Here is a 12827-nt window from a genome sequence, read left to right as displayed (position 1 = left end):
TCAATTTCAGACTCTCATCCCGAAGTGAAACGTAGTGTGAGTGAGATGTCTGGCGCTCGCAGTCAGGCAACGCCTACCAGGCTTTCTGGGGGAAAGCCTGGTGTTCGTTCACTACAGGCCGCTTGGTTTCCGCCCTAAGCGCGGAAACCACTAGAAGAAGCGCGTCGCTTTGATTTGGCTCCCCCCGTTTGTTTCCCCAATCCCTTTTAAAATGCTCGAGTAGCCTAGTTTAGTCTTGCCAGTTGCTAACAGTTGGACTAAAAGATGCATAAGCCTATACCAAACACAATTTTCAAAAGCAAAACTACTCCGCATCAAGGAGTTTATTAGGGAGGCCCTAAAAGTATGTCCTTGCGCGCAGGGGAATAATATGGGTTAAAACTGAATCCGGTTTGATCTTTCCGGCCAAATTGTAGTCCCTTGAGTACTACAACATGACGTGTTGTGGTTTCCGCTCCAGACCGGTTACTACCCCGAAAAGTGAAGTGATCCCAGACTACACACTCCATATAGGTCCCTCCAATCTCTGTCCCAATGCATATAGTGTCACATTCACTGTTTCTTCCCAAACCGTTTCTTTTTTCTCTCTCTCTCTCTCTCAGCCGAGTTTGTGCTTCATTCAAAGACGGTTAGTCTCCTGAAGGAGCGTGGCATAGTGCTGAACAAAAGCCCTTGCAAAAGGATTTGCGGAACGACTGGCAGCTTATAGCGTGTGCAGTTGAGCAGTCAATTATAGTATGAAATATGAGGTGTTGAAGTACCTCCAGTTTAACCCTCAAATACCGGGAACGTGCCCGAGTCGCGTTAGATTTGAACCACTTTAACCATTATTTTTATGTTTTAACTATTGAAAAATAGCAGATATATTTTTTGAAAAATCTTGAAAATGTGTGCAAGTCTTTGAATATCTTTGACCCGATCTTTGACCCGACTTCTAAATCCTTCCTCTAAATCAGCGGTTCTCAAACTTTTTCATGTCAAGGACCCCCAAAATTACATTTATTTGGGCGCAGATCCCCATCTCAAAATATGTTGTTCCAGGGACCCCCCAGAAGCAGAGATTTGAGTTACAAAAGTTTGCTTTGAAAAAATTGAAAAATGTGCACACATTTTCACGATTTAAAAAAAATAGCAGATCTACAAGCTCGCAGCGCGGCACTCTGTGCCGCGCTGTGAGCTTGTATATCTGCTATTTTTCAATAGTTAAAGCATTCATTAATTCCAGGACTAAATGGCTTAACTCATATGCTGCGATGGCCGTGAATCCCGCAGATTTCTCTATGTCGCTCACTGCTTGCTTCTCCTACCTGTTAACGCGGGCGCTCATCCAATTCCCATCGTGCGCGATCGGACACTGCTATGCATCGTGCGTTCGCGTAATCCATCAGCTTCTCAAATCCGTTGAAACATTGAAAATTGATCAATCCGTTCTCCATCTGTAAGCCGTTGACTTCACACAGTAAGCTGACGGGCCAAAATAGACGACCGACCGGACTTCCGGTTTAGGGGTTCAATGTTAAACTGGTCCGCTCAATAATGTGTCCGTGTAGAAACGATGATCACGAAACATTAGTTCCGGGAAAAAAAATAATAAAAATAAAATATTTTTTTTTTTATAAATTTTTATTACATTTAAGGGATTCACGGGCATGGCAGAGGGGAGTACAAAGGGGTATTTTTTAGGCAGCATATGAGTTAATATGGGTGTTTAAATCCAGCTCCTGGCGCACTAACGTTGCCATAAAGGGCAAGGTCATGCCTGCCTGCCTGCTGGCTGTTGCTCTCTCACACGGCATGCGTTATGTTCAAGGTAATTATGGCCGTACAACTTATGTCTTAAATTGCATAAACGTGTGCATGTGTGAGTGCAAGTGCGTGTTAATGCAGGGGTCTTCAACGTTTTTTTTTTTTCAGGCCAAGGAACACCTTAGCTGAGAGAGAGAGAGATGAAGCAGGGACCCCTATCACGTACTGTATAACATTATGCTGCAGATTTGACTTTTTCATAGATTCCACAGATGGTTTCGTAGACTTGTTTGAGGGCACCGTCGTCAGGGTTGTGTAAATTAATGTTTTGTGGTTTGTTTACTTATCTTTACTATAAATACGTTGTATTTTCAGACCTTTAACCAGGGACGTGCAGAGAATGTTAGAGAGGCAGGGGCTGAAATCCCTAAAAGGGCCTTTTGGTGAAAATATCGAAAATAGCAGACCTCCAAGCTCACAACGCGTCGCCCTGCAATGCGTTGTGAGCTTGGAGATCGGCAATTTTCGGTGGTTTTCACACTGAACTATAAGAATAATCAAGTGAACACTGGAGATGTGGAGTAACGGCATGGATTTCTATACACAGAGAGGGCAATTCTTTCAACATGAGATGCTGCATTCAAGTTCAGGAGAGTTTGGACGAGGCAATTCTCTTGAACGCTGCCTTCAGGTATATGGCTTGGAAAGAGGGCATTTGCATATCTTTCACCATGGCAAAAAATGCATTCATGGTCTTGAGAGGGCACTTTTTAGTGGCGGATAAAAGGGCAGGGACTCAAGCCAGCTTTGATGTCTATGTGTGCGCGTGCCTGACTTAAACCCTCAGTGAAGACCCCTGCACTACCGTCCGTGTCCTCTCGCACACAACACCCACAGCCATCGACGCGTCTATGAGCCATGACGATGCTTCACATAGCGGCGCGCCGTCCGCGGCATGCCTCCTCCCGTCTTCCTCCTAACACGAGTGCTCTCGGCTTTGGTCGCGGCCCGAGCTCGAATTACACGGCGCGCCGGCGGCGAGTCCGGGCCCTGTAATTCCAGCTAGGAGGTGTCATGTTTAGTTACGCTCTCTGTAATGGAGAGCTCCTCTTTTCATTACCCCCAGCTTTTAAACCTCAAGTACCTGGAAACGCCGCCCGTTAACCACTTTAACCATTATTTTATGCTTTAACTATTGAAAAATAGCAGATATACAAGCTCGCAGCGCGGCACCGAGTGCCGCGCTGCGAGCTTGTAGATCTGCAATTTTTTTTTTTTATCGTGAAAATGTGCGCAAATCTTTGAATATCTTTGATCCGATCTTTGACCCGGACTTCTAAATCCTTCCTCTAAATCAGTGGTTCTCAAACTTTTTCATGTCAAGGACCCCCAAAATTACATGTATTTGGCCCGCGGACCGCCATCTCAAAACATGTTGTTCCGGGGACCCCCCAGAAGCAGAGATTTGAGTTACAAAAGTTTGCTTTGAAAAATATGTATTGAAAATATGCCGTGAGCGTGTATATCTGCTATTTTTTCAATAGTTAAAGCATTAAACAATTCTAGGCCTAAATGGGTTAAACGGGCCGCGCCGCGGCAACATGTGGCAGTGATCAATTTGAATGTCATTAACACCGCTGGCTTTAAGGGCCGGGCGCTTTCCGTTTCTCTCCACTCCCGCAACGCCGCGGATAATTGAATCAAGGCAGCGGGCAGCGTTGGAGAGCCTCTTGGTCAAGCAAACAAAAGGATTATTAACATCGCCAATGAGATTGTATTTACAGCAGAGGCTGAGGGAGCGGTGCCATTTACAAAGCAATTTGCCCGCCGTTTGCGCGCCGCGCGAATAAATAAATGGGAATTTGTTGTTGATTTTCGCCGTTGAAACGGGGGGGGGGGGGGGGGGGATTGTGACATATGGGATATGGGAGTCGAGCTCGTGGAGTCGTGCACATCCTTAGGCGAGCTTTGAGTGACTGGGGAACGTTGTTTTAATATGCTGTTTGATGCCTGCATGCCTTACACCGCATTGCTGCTCAACATTCAAAACGTAATTTGTCCTCCCCTAACCTTTATAAAGATAAGAACTATGAGGCAAATAATAGCTTTGCTGTTCTGAATTACGTGTGCTTGCTTGCGCATTTACGCGAGTGTGTGTGTGTGTGTGTGTGTGTGTGTGTGTGTGTGTGTGTGTGTGTGTGTGTGTGTGTGTGTGTGTGTGTGTGTGTGTGTGTGTGTGTGTGTGTGTGTGTGTACGTGTGTGTGTACGCGCGCGTGTGTGTGTGTGTGTGTGTGTGTGTGTGTGTGTGTGTGTAGCCTGCCCCACCCCCCATGTTTATGGTTTCTGCACCATCATACGGGAATTCATCTCAACATCATTGATATTGCAGAACACAAAACACACACACACACACTCACACACTCACACACACACACACACACACACACACACACACACACACACACGCACAGACTCGCACACGCACACTATATATATTTACATCACTTGTGGGGACATTACATAGACTTCCATTCATTTTTTGCAAGTCCTGTGGCCTCACCCAAGTTACCCTAACCTTTATCCCTAAACCTAACCCCTAACCCTAACCCTAAACCTAACCCTAACTCTAAACCTAACCCTAACCGTTGTGGGGACCTACTATTTTGTCCCCACACTGTCAGAGGTCCCCTGCAGGTGACTGTGTGAACATGCGTTTGGTCCCCATAAGTATAGCTAGACAAACTCTCTCACACACACACACACACACACACACACACACACACACACACACACACACACACACACACACACACACACACACACACACACACCTGTGCACACGAGAGAGAGAGAGAGAGAGAGAGAGAGGAGGGAGAGGGGAGGGAGATTTGTCAAGTCCACCAGGCTTCTTTCTTGTGAACAGAATGCATCACTTTCAGCTGATAATTCAAGTAAATGTTTGCGAGGCAGCCAACAGTTTTGCCCCAGATTGTGCCGCTGCCCCGTGTTAAACTCTATGCGTGCACGTCGTCGAAGTTAAACAGAGGTTGGAGCGGGCGCGAGAACGGAAATGATCGAAGAAACCAAACCTAAGAAACGCTCCCCGTTTTCACCGCTGGCTTGCCGGATTGTGATTCTTCTGCAGAAGATCACATACCGTCACTGTCGGGGCAGAAACCTTGTATCTCCCAGTTTCAAATGTGTACGTTTTGTCACAAAGCAAAGACCTGATTCATCACACAAGGACATTGCACGAAAGTAGTGAAAACAGCCGACCTACAAGCACACAACGCCTCGCGGTGCGAGGCGTTGTGTGCTTGTAGATCGGCTGTTTTCACTAGTTTAAATTAGGGGTGGGCGATATGGAAAAAATACAATATCACAATATTTTCCCAAGCTGTATCACGATACACGATTTTATCACGATTCTTTTTCACATTGGTTTTTATGGTTATTTTTCAAGTTACTTTACAAAAACTAGACTCTCTGGGTTCCTTTTGGGAGGTCTAAATTGAACTTTACAAGTATGTAACTCTGACAGTATACAAATGAAACCAAATGGACCCTTATTGTATAGTGTCAGAGTTAAGTGGAGACCTTGACATTTTAAAGTTTGAGAGCTACTGATTTAGACCAATTGAATCCTGCAATGAATCTCTTTATTAACGATTAAACAGGATTTCTTACAAGGCTCCCTCAATTGTATCACGATACATACGATACCTCTGAAAAGGCATATCGTGGAGACATTGTGTCGTCTCAACGATAATTATCACCATATCGCCCACCCCTAGTTTAAATCATTTTTAAAATTATAAATGCGAAACGAGCGGTTTTGGACATGCAAGGTGCAAGGTTTCCACCCCGACAACGACGATATATTATTGTAGAAAACTTCAAACGTCACAGCCGCTGCTGTATGCATCTGCAGGCCCACAGTAACTTCCTATTGATTATCCTGACTGGCTCTTCCTGGCGTCTCTCGTCGCCTCTGCTGCAACGCTGCCTCTGACGCCTCCCAGGGGAGGCCGTCGCCTCGCACTTTGAAAACTGCTGTACAATACCTGCCCATATCTGCTGTTTGACTCGCTAGCAGGCAACATCTGTTTGCTTCTGTAGTCTGTTTTGGTGCTGGCTGAGGCTGGCTGCATAGCACTGGGCTCCATTCTGCATAGCAGCTGGCATACAGGCGTATAACTAACTAAGCTAATCTTGACAGCTTTACCACGTCCAAATTAGTGTTGATTTTGACAGAAAATCATGATTTAGTTTTAGTCGTTGTCCTTTGAATAACGTTTTAGTCATGTTTTAGTCATCTGACATTTTTTAGTTTTAGTCGACTAAATATTATACGATTTCAGACTAAATCTAGTTGATTTATTTTGTCAACAAAATGTATTTTGTCAGGCCTTGACAGCATTGTAATGGCTGATTTAACACTTGGTTGCATGCTGAAAATAGCCGATCTACAAGCTCACAGCTTGTAGGTAGCAACACCCGAGCTCAACCGAACATAAAATGACTTGTCTTTTAGTTCTACTGGATATCTTTTCCGCTAGTCCCTCCCTCCCTAACATTTGTTTCTAGTTTTTAGTCGTTGACTAAATTGTCAGTATAGTCTTAATTTCAGTCGTCATAGTTCTTATTTCATTTTCGTCAGTGAAACAATTTTGGTGACGAACATTTTTCGTCATAGTTTTATTTGACAAAATCAACAATGGGTTCAGGTGCCTCGAATGTCAACTTTTTTTAAATACTGTATATTAAATACTGTATTCTGTAGGTCTGATAATTAATGGTCACTCTGATTTCACTTTTTACAACAAGAGAAGTATCTAACTTTGCATTAAACTAAGCTCTCTTGTTCCGAATCATGTTTACCAGCCGGTATATGCTGGCCATTGGCCCAAACATTTTCCTCTCAGGAGGGTGGATGGGTTGTTTTAGATGCCAGTATGGTGGGTCAGATGGTCAATATTATTAACATACAGTATGTGAGGAATGTAATATCACCTGACTGTCATGAGGTCTATTATGTGATTAGAATCATAACAATATTCTAGGCGGGAGACACAAAATCAAGTTTGAGATTTATTTTTGGATACATCCTCTGAGTCTAGACATCTCATTAACAATGGAAACGATTTATGTCTTGTCTGAGAGACGGAATTTGTAGATATTTGCAGAATAGGATTCTGAAAATGATTTCACCTTTTTTCCATATACTAAAGAATACTTTGCTGAGGCAGGTATAACACATTAATTGGAAATATTGTAATGTCGGATCATGCATCAGTGTATCTGGTAATTGCAACCAAAGAAAAGGGTACAGGATTCTACAAGATGACGCTTCAATGTTTTGAGTAAGTGATAGATTGACTTTTTCTTTTTTTCTTTTTTTTTGTACAATATATGTAAGAAACTAGTTTACTTAGTCAATAAATGGCATGTGGTACTTACTTACTTACTTTCTTACTTTCTTACTTTCTTACTTTCTTACTTACTTACTTACTTACTTACTTACTCCTGTTCCTATTGGAACATTGGGCAACGAGTCCCCTCCGTTTGCTCCGGTCCCTGGCGACCCTTCTTGTTCTATGCCAGCTGACTCCCATCTCACTTATAGGTGTTCCTTGAATGTCTGTCTCCACGTCTTCTTTGGCCTCCCTCTCTTTCTCCTTCCACCCTCTGGCATCCAGTCCATTGCCACACTTGCCGGTCTCTCTCTTGGCATTGTCTCCTGTCAAAGACGATGTCAGACAGTGGTTCCACCCCTGCCCTTCTCAACACCTCCTCATTGGTGATGTGGTCTCCAGGGGTAGACATCCAAATTGTTGGTGATGCTGGCTGTCTTCATCCACGTCTCGGCGTGTGGTACAGTGAGACTTTAAGGCTAAAAGGATAACACAACAAAGTCCTGGGGACCTGTTGTGGTCCTATGTATTCAATTCATTAACACAAAGAGAGGGAGGGAGAAACAGACAGACAAGCAGAAACAGAACATCATCCCCACGATAACCACAACTACAACAATGGCTATTTGTTCAGGTATTGTTCCGTCTTCAGAGATTTCAGACTATGCTGTGAATCGGAATACATCAGAAGCTATATGCTGTTATCTAGGATTTGCCCACCAGTTATTTGAAACAAATGGAAAACGGAAGCCTTCAGGCATTACTTATTTAGATAATAAGCTTGTACCTGGAGTGTACAGTAAGAGATAATGCAAGCTCAGGATATGCCCTGTTATTACAATATACAAGCATTGCTGCAGAAATGGGCTAGAATATTTATCTTTTCTGTCAGACTAATTTAATCAAGATGATAATAGCTCCTAAGATATTATTCTTGTATTTACCGTATATGTAACCTGTAACCCTCCCTCCACAACTACTAAAGCTTTACAACCTTAATAATTAAGATTTTGTGTGGCCAGGGAAAGGGCCTGTATTCTATTCAGGCCAAATGACAATGGCTAAGGAATAAGGCTGGTATAACTTTTTATTTTCTCTCTGTCTTAATTATCTAAGATAAAAGTGTCTGCAGAGCAGACTCATTTAACTAAATCAATCCTTTTCTGACACTTAAAGCACGGTTATGGCGTAATAGAACTGTTATTATACATAACAAGCTCATCTGGTGAGAGTAAAGCAGGAATTGATTGTGTGGGGTATTTTAAGGTTGAAAAGAAATCTTCATTTGGACAGTAAACCATTTTGGAGATTTGTACAGATTGTGCACTGTATTTTTGGCCCACATTAAGAATAATATTGAAGCGTTGGCAAGGACTCAAGAGTTGTTTTATTTAAATGGTTAGTAAAATGTGGTGCTTCAAACTTGCATAATCATATCGTTATTGTCGGGTGAAAAACTTGTATGTCCAAAACCGTTAGTTTTGCATTTATCATTTTAAAAATGATTTAAACTAGTGAAAACAGACAATCTACAAGCACAAAACGCCTCGCCGTGCGAGGTGTTGTGTGCTTGTAGATCTGCTGTTTTCACTACTTTTGTGCAACGGCCTTGTACGATGAAGCAGGGCTTTACTTTGCGAAAGAACGGACACATTTGAAACTTGGAGATACAAGGTTTCCACCCAACAACAACAACGATATCAAGGATGCACATGTGCATAATTTGTAGGTTTAGTTGGGAACCGGATGTGGAAATGTTCCTTCTTGAGAATGATTGGACTTGACACGTTGTGTTGCGATGCATTGTGAGCTTGTAGATCTGCTACTTTTGGTGTGTGACACCCTTTTGTGTATAACTCGGGCTTAAGGGACACAGACTTTTTCCCCAAGTCGGGAACGGCAACGCGTGCCTGAGCGTTTACTGAAATTTCAATTGACATGCCCTTTTCAATTGACATTTTCCTTCTTTCAGGATGGGGGATTTACCAAGGGACTATGGGGAAAGGAAAGAGGAGGTGAAAACAAACTTAAAGAAGAATAAAGGACAGGTTTAGCCGGAGGTCACACGTTCACTGTACCAATACTTTCATCAAGGTATTAGATCAGGGGTCTTCAACAGGGGGTCCGGGACCCCTAGGGGGGTATTTTACATTAACCATGTGAACCCTTGCATCCCTATTCTGAGTGGAACATTAGCCAAAAATAGACGATGGGCGTTGTAAGCTTATAGATCGGCTATCTTTGGCAAAGAGGTTTGTAGAGGGAAAATAAGAGCAGACTAAAGTATTTGACGGTTCAAGTGGTTGAATGTCTGAAAATACACATTAGCCTGCTCCTTGAACATGATGACAGTGCTGTCAAACAAGGCTATAAGCTGTCTTAAGAAAACATTTTTAATCTGCAACACAATTTTATACAATATGTTGTGGGGGTCCCTGATTCACCTCTCTCTCAGCTAAGGGGTCCTTGGCCTGAAAACGTTGAAGACCCCTGCATTAGATCTTTAATCAATCTGTTAATGTTTACAGGTAACACTCCAGGAGGGCATGGTCAGTGATCAATGAAAAGCTTGAAAATACTGCTCCTGAAGAAACAGTGCTGTGCTCGCCGTGTTGTGTTATTTTGAAGGCCGTCCATGTTTACCGAACGTCAGTCCGACAAACGGTCGGGCATAAACATGCACTCAAGCTTTTCGTACAGAAGTTTTCAGTAGGCTAAATGCTACTGTACATCAAGGACATTTCAGACGGCGCTTAGTAATTCAATGAATGGCACGTGAGCAGGTCTAGCTCTATGGAGCAGGTCTGATGAATGATATGAAATAAGCAATCTGAGACGTGCGTGCGTGCATGCGTGCGTGCGTGCGTGCGTGCGTGCTGCCTGCCTGCCTGCAGAAAAGAGATGCAGTCATTATTGTGTGGCATAAAAAAATTACTTTCACAGAAGAAACTCTCTACTGAGTATAGTCCGAGCGTTTCGTACACAAATCGTGCACTTTATGTGCACTTTATGATAGAAGCATGACATTTGGCACACAGAACATGTCGCACAAAAGTAGTGAAAACAACAGATCTACAAGCACACAACGCTTTTGGACATACAAGGTTTCCACCCGACAACGACCATATACATACAGTATATATACATATACATATACATATACATATACATATACATTAACATATAGTTATATACACACACACACAGCACCCACTGTGTGTGTGTGTGTGTGTGTGTGTGTGTGTGTGTGTTATGTAGGATCACGTCACCGTACCAGTGGCGTGGGGGATGGGGGCTTCTTCATATAGACTCGACACCTCTCTGCTGGTGCAGGGATGTCTTTGGATGAAGGCAGTTTTATCAAATCCTTCCCGAGGATAAAACCGCGGAGCCCCCCCATCTGCAATTTGTCTTGATTAAGCAGACTCCCATCTGCACGCGCCGCTCACCGCGGAAGTGTCTTTTCCCATTTGCGGCGGGTTTCTTTCCAACCGTCCACTTAACCCCCCCCCCCCCCCCCCCCCCGCTCCTGCAAGCAAAAGATTAGCAGATTTGATGTAACATGATTGGGTGCTTCCCATTCCAAACGCCTGATTTATAGAGTTGCCGCGGCCGTGTCACTCACAAAGGAAACAGCAGAGCTACAAGCCCACGGTCGCCGTGGCACGTTGTGAGCACCGGCGCGCAAACTGTATGAATCAGGGGTCTTCAACAGGGGGTCCAGGATCCCTAGGGGGTCCTCAGAGTTACTAAAGGGGGTCCTCCAAATCTTTGAGTGATAGAAAGTTTTTTTCTCCTTTTTTTTATATTAACCACTTGAACCCTAGTGTTCATATTCTGAGAACTTTAGTCAAAAATAGCAGATCTACAAGCTCACAACGCCTCGCCGCTTGTAGATCGGCTATTTTTGGCAAAGAGCTTTGGTGTAGAGGGGAAAAAGAGCAGACTAAGTACAGAGTGAAAGGTCCAGTTTATTAAGTATTGACGGTTCAAATATCTGAAAACACACATTGACATGAATCCAAAATACACTGATGATTGTGCTGTCAAACGATGAAACTATATGGAATCTATGAAAAGGTTGTGGGTGTCCCTGCTTCATCTCTCTCTCAACTAAGGGGTCCTTGGCCTGAAAACGTTGAAGACCCCTGGTATAAATAGTCTCCTTTGTGAGAAACGGTGGAAACCTCATATGTCCAAAACTGTTACTTTCACGATATCAAATTCGTAAGGCACAAAAGTAGCAGATCTACAAGCTCGAATCGCGGCGCTACGTGTTGCGTTTCGAGCTTGTGGATCTGCTACTTACTATGAAAACCTCCACTGGCTGTCCGTCAGTCTGTCCGTCATGTCACGTCACGTCACACTTTTGGCCCTACTCTTATCTCCGGCACCGTTGCCCCTATCCATGCCATTTCTCACATGCCCCTGTTCTAGCGCCACCATGAGGCTGCGTGTATACATTCCACCTGACGGTCGCTTATCTCCCGATTAGGGAGTCTTACTGGTGTTCTTGCGTGACGAAAGTAAGGCCCGGTAAAACCCACACAAAGTTAGATCATGGAGATAGGAGGTTTCTGCCCGACCGCGACGAAATCACCTATAAAAAGCGACAACAAATATCTGATGTATGATTTCCACTTTTAGCCTCCCGTCTGCAATATCAGTCCCGTCACAAGCATTTTATGTCTCCACCATTCTAATTTCATCTGTCACTCTCGCCCCCGTGCTATACTCTATTGCGTGACACGCACGCACGCACACACGTGTGCGTGCGGCCGCTCGCTCGCACGCACGCGCACACACACACACGCACACACACACACACACACGCACACACACACACACACACACACACACACACACACACACACACACACACACACACACACACACACACACACACACACACACACACACACACACACACAGAAGACAGACAGACAGACAGACAGACAGACAGACGCACACACAAACACACATTAGAATGCAGTGCCGGTGTGATGGTGGGCCCTTTGCCTCCTCCTTAGCCAGTGTAGCGTAGAGGGACCTATCACACACCCCAGCAATGCGTAACCAATAACTGTAGAGACGCATGAGCGAAAAAATGAAAAGAGATGGAGGGAGATGAAGTGCGCCAGATGAGAGGAACAAAAGAACAAAAGAGAGAGAGAGAGAGAGATAGAGAGAGAGCGAGAGAGAGAGAGAGAGAGAGTGAGGGAGAGAGATAGTGAGAGAGAACCTGAGACCTGAGAGGTACAGCAGCGGAGACTGAGAGACTGGTTGGTTGGTTGGTTGGAGAAAGAGAAGAAAAAGCCAGTGACACGGACCTGAAAAAAAAAAAGAACAAAAAGATGGGGAGAGAGATAGACAGAGCGGGATGGAGGTGGTGGGGGGGAGGTGGTGGGGGGGAGGGGGGTGCAGCGAGAGAGAGATTGACGAGGTGAAAGAATGAAAGTGAAAGTAAGAGTGAAGGAGGTGACAGTAAGAGAAATGGAAGGTGGGGGGGAGGGTGGAGGGGAGGAGTGTGTCGCAGTCAGAGAGAGTGACGTGAGGGAGAAGAGAGAGAGAGAGAGAGAGAGAGAGAGAGAGAGAGAGAGAGAGATCCTCGTCCTCCCCTTCGTTCACGGTAACGTCGTCTCTCCCAGGTCTATGAAAACATGCCC

The sequence above is a fragment of the Nannobrachium achirus genome, assembly GCF_963921795.1.
Source record: "Nannobrachium achirus genome assembly, chromosome: 23".
Taxonomy (NCBI): Eukaryota; Metazoa; Chordata; class Actinopteri; order Myctophiformes; family Myctophidae; genus Nannobrachium; species Nannobrachium achirus.
Note: the sequence above shows the minus strand (reverse complement) of the source record.